Genomic DNA, 7,272 nt, shown 5'->3' with positions numbered 1-7,272 from the left:
CCTGGTTTATCTCTGTCCTTCATGTCTCATTCCCCCCTCCCCAGGTCAAATGATCAATGTTCCTTGAATTTTTCCATATTTCCTTGGCTCTGGAATTACTGGCTCATGAGCTGGGCTCCCTCCCTTTTTCTACTCTGCCTACAATGGGAAATAATGAGGAATGTGTTACACTGGCAAATCCCAGGGGCTTAAGAATTACAAAGCTATAAAATCATGTTATTATTAAGGGCAGTAAGAAGGGAAGGGTACCAGGGGAACCCCTCCCTCATTATAGTCCCTCCTATCTTCATCCCAGAATATGACTCTAAGCTCACTGCAATCATATTTAGGGCTTCTCATTACATGTCAAAACTTCTCAGTGTCTGTATTTATAGGCTCCTTTCCCTAGAGAAGCATCATGGCCCAGGCCAGGCTCAGGCCCTGAAGTCTAAACAGAAAGCTCTATTTTCTTTTCCCACATCATTGGTTATCCCGAAGGATTTCCCCTTCTCCACTGAAGCTAGAATGTGAAGCTGATTCAAAGGTAGAAGGTGTTGTCAGTTGCATTTTAGTCAAATACAAAAGACTTCTCTGCCTTCTGGGGATTGTATAATTTGATTAGGTCTCTGTCCTTAAAAGTAAAAAGAAAAGGCCTGTCAGATGGGGTTTGGGAATTTCAGAATTTGAGAACTGGAATGGATCTCAATGGACATCAAGTCCAACCCATACACAGAAGACATTCCTACAAGAATATGTATCTAAGTGGTCATCTGATGTCTACTTGAAAATGGAGTGGAAATCCATTAAGACAACTCTAATCGTTAGGACAGCTTTGCTGATATTAAGCCCAAATCTGCCTCTTTGCAAATTCTACTGGTTGGTCCCAGTCTGTTTATTGAGACCAAAAGGAACATTAAGTCCCTTTCCTTGAGACAGCCCTTCAAATACTTGAAGACAGATGTTATGTCCCCCTCTGATATCCTCATGTCTTTTCTTCTCCAGGATATGCATGCCAGGTTCCTTCAACCAATCCTCAAATGACAGGGAATCAAGACCCTCAAAGATGGTGGAGGAACCACCTGATGTAATAGGAAGGAACAACTGCTATCTCACAGGGTTGTTGTGAGGATCAAATGAAATAATATTTACAAAGTGATTTGCAACCTTAAAGTGGTGTATAGATGCTGGTTATTATTAGCCATCACCATTGCCTCTCAAAAGGGCATGTCAATTCATCACCCCTTTTGTTGACTTTCCCAAACCATAACTCCCTTTGCTGGACATCACTACCTTATGGGTGTTATATTTCCCATTAGAATATAAGTTCCCTCAGGGCAGGGACTTTTATAGTTGCATTTTCAGTGCTTAGTAGAGTGTTTGGCCCATGGCAAGTACTCAATGTTTTTTGTTTATTTTATTCTGAGCACCACATTTCAGTAATAATTTTAAAGGTCAAAGGATATGAACAGTCAGTTTTTAGTCAAAGAAATCAAAGCTATCTATAATCATATAAAAAATGTTCTAGATCATTATTGATCAGAGAAATGCAAATTAAAACAACTCTGGGGTATCACCTGACACCTATCAGAATGGCAAATATAACAAAAACGGAAAATATTGGATGTTAGAGGTGATGTGGGAAAGCTGGGACACTAATCCATTGTTGGTGGAGTTGTGAAAAGATCCAACCATTCTGGAAAGCAATTTGGCATTATACCCAAAGGGCTATAGAAGTATGCATACCCTTTGATCCAGCAATACTACTGCTAGGTTTATAATGCAAAGATATCCCCCAAAAGAGAAAAAGACTTATTTGTACAAAAGTATTTATAGCAGTTCTTTTTTTGTTGGCTAACAATTGGAAATCAAAGGAATGGCTATCAATTGGGGGAATGGGTAAACAAACTGTGGTATATGATGGTGATGAGATATTATTGTGATATAAGAAATGACAAGCATGATGGCTTCAGAAAGGCCTGGAAAGACATGTATGAAATGATGTATTGTGAAATGAGCAGAACCAAGAGAACATTATACACAGAGACAGCAATATTGTTTAATGAAGAACTGTGAATGACTTGATTAGTCTCAACATTACAGTGATCTAAGACAATCCCAAAGGACTATTGATAATATCTACCTTGGGGCAGCTAGGTGGCGCAGTGGATAGAGCACCAGCCCTGGAGTCAGGAGGACCTGAGTTCAAATCCGGCCTCAGACACTTAACACTTAAGAGCTGTGTGACCCCAAGGCAGTCACTTAACCCCAATTGCCTCACAAAAAAAGAAAGAAACATAATATCTACCTCCAAAGAAAGAACTGATATTAATAGGACAGACTGAAGCATGCTATTTTTCACCTACTTTCATTTTTTTCTTTTATCAAGTTTGCTTGTACAAAATGACAAATATGGTAATGTTTTAAATAATCATACATGATAACCCATATCTGATTGTTTGCCACCTCAGAAGGGAGGAGGGGAGGGAGGGAAAGAGGGATAAAAATAGAACCCCAAAGTATAACTATAAATGTTTATTATTAAAAAAATAACTTTAAACTGGAGATTATCCAGTAAAGGGAGACTAGGATGAAGAAAAATGTTAAGACCATGTCATAATGGAATGAGATGAAGGAATTGGCTGTATTTAACTTGAAGGATAATAGGTCAATGGAGGACTTGATCTTTTTAAAAGTGTCATATGGTCTTTCATGTAGAAGAAGGCTTTAAATATTCCCTGCTTGGCCACACAGGGCAGAGCTAGGATGAAAGTGTGAGGTTTTCATTAAGTATCTAGGATTGATATAAGGCAATACGACTTAATAATTAAAGCTAACCAAAGTGGAATCAGCTACTTTGAAAGAAAATGACAGGAAGGAGGAAGGAAGGAAGGAAGGAAGGAAGGAAGGAAGGAAGGAGGAAGGAAGGAAGAGGAAGGAAGGAAGGAAGGAAGGAAGGAAGGAAGGGAGGGAGGGAGGGAGGGGAGGGAGGAAGGAAGGAAGAAGGAAGGGAGGGAGGGAGGGAGGGAGGGAGGGAGGGAGGGAGGGAGGGAGGGAGGAAGAAGGAAGGAAGGATAGGAAGGAAGGAAGGAAGGAAGGAAGGAAGGAAGGAGAAGGAAGGAAGGAAGGAAGGAAGGACGGAAGGAAGGAGGAAGGAAGGAGGAGGAAGGAAGGAAGGAAGGGGAAATTTATTTATTACAGGTTTATCATATGCCAGACACTGTGCAAAACATTAGGGTTAACAAATACCAGCAAGTAAAGCAGTCCCTGTCCTCAAGAAGCTTACATTCAAATGGGAGACTACAATACACAAAGCAAAGCTAGGAAGCATTTCCAGGCTAGATGTGGTTTGGGAATTGCCAGTTCATGTCAGGATGGCCTGGTTTTGAGCAAGATAGAACAAAAAGCTCATTTAGCAGAACCCAAGAGCTCTCACTGGAGCCTGGATGACCAGTAGTTTGTGATGCTTTCTAGGAGATTCCCATTCAAGTATTGTTCAGACTAGGTGGCCTCTGAGAACCCTTTTCATTCTCAAATTCAATGAAATTTTATGAAACTCACCTCCAGCTTCTGTATGTACTGCACTTCACTCTCTGCACTTGACAGGCATAGTTTATGGTCTCCTACTCCCAGGTATGTAGGATTGCCTTGCCTTTTTCAAAAGACTTGTCTTGGCAAGGACCTGAGTTCGAATCTCACCTCAGACCCTTGCTAGCTGTGTGATCCTAGGCAAATCACTTAACTCCAACTGCCTTAAAAACATATGGGGGGGGGCAGAACCAAGATGGCAGAGAGGAGTCAGCTGGTTGCTTGAGTTCTCCTTCTGTTCCCTCAAAAAGAACATTAAATTAGGCCTCTGGACAGATTCTGAAACTACAGAACATGCAAAGAGAAAGAGAAACACAGTCTTCCAAACAAAGATTATTTAGAAAACTTCAGGAAAGGTCGGTCTCACTTGGGCAAAAGGGAGGCGCAGCACACAGTGGCAACACAGAGCTGAGGGGGTCAGGGAAAGTCAGCAGGAAGCTGTGGGCCACAGCTGAGCAACTGAGGCCCCTGGATCCTGGCTCAACAAGCTGGTGGCACAACAGGATGGTGGTGAAACCCACCTGCACCAGCCAAGAGGGCAGGTTGCCAGCTGGAGAGCCACCCACAGGACAGGCACGACCAGGCCTACTGATCCCAGGGCTCAGCCAGCAAGCCCAGGGCAGTGAGAAATCCACAAGCCATAGAGGCCTCAGTGTAGAAATCCAGTGACACAGACCCTATACCACAGCACAAGAAGCTTGAAACAGGGACCCTGGTGCCCCCAGAGAAAGACCTCAACTTAAAAAATAATAATAATAAGCTGCAGTATGAGTAAGAAACAAAAAAGACCTTTCACCATTGAGAGCTTCCGTATGGACAGGGAAGAGGCAAACACAAACTCAGATGAGGTCTCTCAATTTGCCTACATGTGAAACCTCAAGAGGGAAGATGAATTGGTCTCAAGAACAAAAAGTCTTCTTGGAAGAGCTCAAAAAGGATTTTAAAAAGCAATTGAGAGGGTGGCTAGGTGGCGCAGTGGATAAAGCACTGGCCCTGGATTCAGGAGGACCTGAGTTCAAAGCCGGTCTCAGACACTTGACACTTACTAGCTGTGTGACCCTGGGCAAGTCACTTAACCCTCATTGTCCTGAAAAAAACAAAAAACAAATCAATTGAGACCCTGGGCAAGTCACTTAGCTCCCATTGCCCCACAAAAAAATTTTTTTTTAATCAATTGAGAGCTGTAGAAGAAAAAAAAGGAAGAGAGCTCAAAAAGGTTTTTCAAATTCAATTGAGAGAGGTAGAAGAAAAATGGGGAGAGAAATGAAAGCAACACAAGAAAATTATGAAAAAAATCAGCAGCTTGGGAAAGGAAGCACAAAGATTGACTGAAGAAAACAATCCCTTAAAAAATTCAACTGGGGGCATCTAGGTGGCACAGTGGATAGAGCAGCGGCCCTAGATTCAGGAGGACCTAAGTTCAAATCCAGCCTCAGACACTTAACACTTACTATCTGTGTGACCCTGGGCAAGTCACTTAACCCCAATTGCCTCACCAAAAAAAAAAAAAAAGAGAGAGAGAGAGATGAGGAAGGAAACTACATCTTGCTAAAAGGTACTATAGATAATGAAGTAATATCAATATTAAACATGTATGTGCCAAGTGGTATAGCATCAAATTCTTAGAGGAGAAGTAAAATAAGTTATAAGAGGAAATAGAAAGTAATACTATTCTAGTGGGGGATCTGATTCTTCCCCTCTTTTAATCAAATGTAGAAAGGCAGAAATAGTAAACACATCCTTCTCAGATCATGATGCAATAAAAATTACATGTAATAAAGAGCCATGGAAAGGTAGACTGAAAATCAATTGGTAAGTAAATAATTTCATTCTAAAGAATGAATGGGTAAAACAACAAATTATAGAAACAATTAATATCTTTATCCAAGAGAATGACAATAATGAGACAACATACCAAAATCTATGGGATGCAGCCAAAGCAGTGCTTAGGGGAAATTTTATAGTTCTTTTTTTAAATTTTTTTTCAACAAACATTTATTTTATTTTCCATTTACATGTAAGGGTAGTTTTCAACATTCATTGTCATAAGATTTAGAGTTCCAAATTTTTCTCCCTCCCTCCCTCCCTCCCTCCCTCCCTCCCTTTCCTCCCCCCTCCACAAGATTGCAATCAGGTTATATATATATATATATACAATCCACAAGTGTTCTTTTTATCAGTTCTTTATAAAGGGGTGCATAGTAAGCTTCCTCATTAGTTCCTTGGGATTGTCTTGGATCATTGCACTGCTGAGAGTAGTTAAGTCATTCAGAATTACTCATTGAACAATACTGCTGTCACTATGCACAATGTCCTCTTAGCTCTGCTCACTTCACTATACATCGATGTTAATTAGTCTTTCAAGGTTTTTTGGGGATCATCCTGTCAGTCATTTCCTGTAGCACAAGTCCATTCCACTACAATCATATAACACAGCTTTTTCCATCATTCCTCAATTGATGGACATTCCCTTGATTCTCAATTCTTAGCCTCCACCAAGAGTTGCTATAAATATTTTTTGTACAATTTTTCCCCCTTTTCTCTTTTTCATGATTACTATTGTTAACTGTTTCCCTTCCATCCTATTCCCTTCCCCATGGTATTTATTCTATTATCTATCTTCTTTCATCCTATCACTCTTCAAAAGGGATTTGCTTCTGTCTGTCCCCTCCCCCACTCTGCCCTTTCCTTCTTTTGCCCCTCTCTCTTTCTCCCTTTCCCCTCCTATTTTCCTGTAGGGTTATAGAGATTACTCCACCCAATTGAGTGTGTACATTATTCCCTCCTTAAGACAATTCTAATGAGATTGAGATCTTTGAGCCAATTTTGATGAGTGTTAGGCTCATTTACTGCTCAGATTAAATAGATTACTCCACCCAGTTGGGTGTGTCTATTAGTCCCTCCTTGAGGCTACTCTGATGAGTTTAAGATCTTTGAGCTTTTTCTGATGAGTGTAAAATTCATTTACTGCCCTGTTCCTCTCCCATCTCTTCCCCCACTCCAAAAGCCTTTTCCTGTTACTTTCATGTAGGATTTCGCTTCTTCCCTTCCCCTTCCGCCAATGAATTCCCTTCACCCCTCAATTTAACCCTAAAGATGTATCATCTAGCTAAGTGAAACAGTGGACAAATCATCACCCCTGGACCCAGGGGGATCCCAGCCAAAACCTGGTCTCAGTCAGACACAAGACAGTCACCCACTGTAAGATGCCAGGTATGTCCCCCAGCTCCATTTTTTTTTTATGGTTCTCTAGGGTCTTGTATTTGAAAGTCAAATTTACCATTCAGTTCAGGTCTTTTCATCACAAATATCTGAAAGTCTTCTTTTTCATTAAAATCCCATTTTTTCCACGGAAAGATAATGCTGAGTTTTGCTGGGTAGGTGATTCTTGGTTGTAATCCCATTTCCTTTGCCCTTTGGAATATCATATTCCATGCCCTCCGGTCCTTTAATGTAGAAGCTGCTAGATCTTGTGCTACCCTGACTGGGGCTCCACAATACTTGAATTCTTTCTTTTTGGCTGCTTGCAATATTTTCTCCTTGATCTGAGAGCTCTGGAATTTAGCTATAATATTCCTAGGAGTTTTCTTTTGGGGATCTCTTTCAGGAGGTGATCAGTGGATTCTTTCAATTTCTATTTTAGCTTCTTCTTCTAGAATTTCAGGGCAATTTTCCCTGAGAATATCTTGGAAGATGGTGTCTAAGCTC

The sequence above is a fragment of the Dromiciops gliroides genome, chromosome 2 (assembly GCF_019393635.1).
Source record: "Dromiciops gliroides isolate mDroGli1 chromosome 2, mDroGli1.pri, whole genome shotgun sequence".
Classification (NCBI taxonomy): Eukaryota; Metazoa; Chordata; class Mammalia; order Microbiotheria; family Microbiotheriidae; genus Dromiciops; species Dromiciops gliroides.
Note: the sequence above shows the minus strand (reverse complement) of the source record.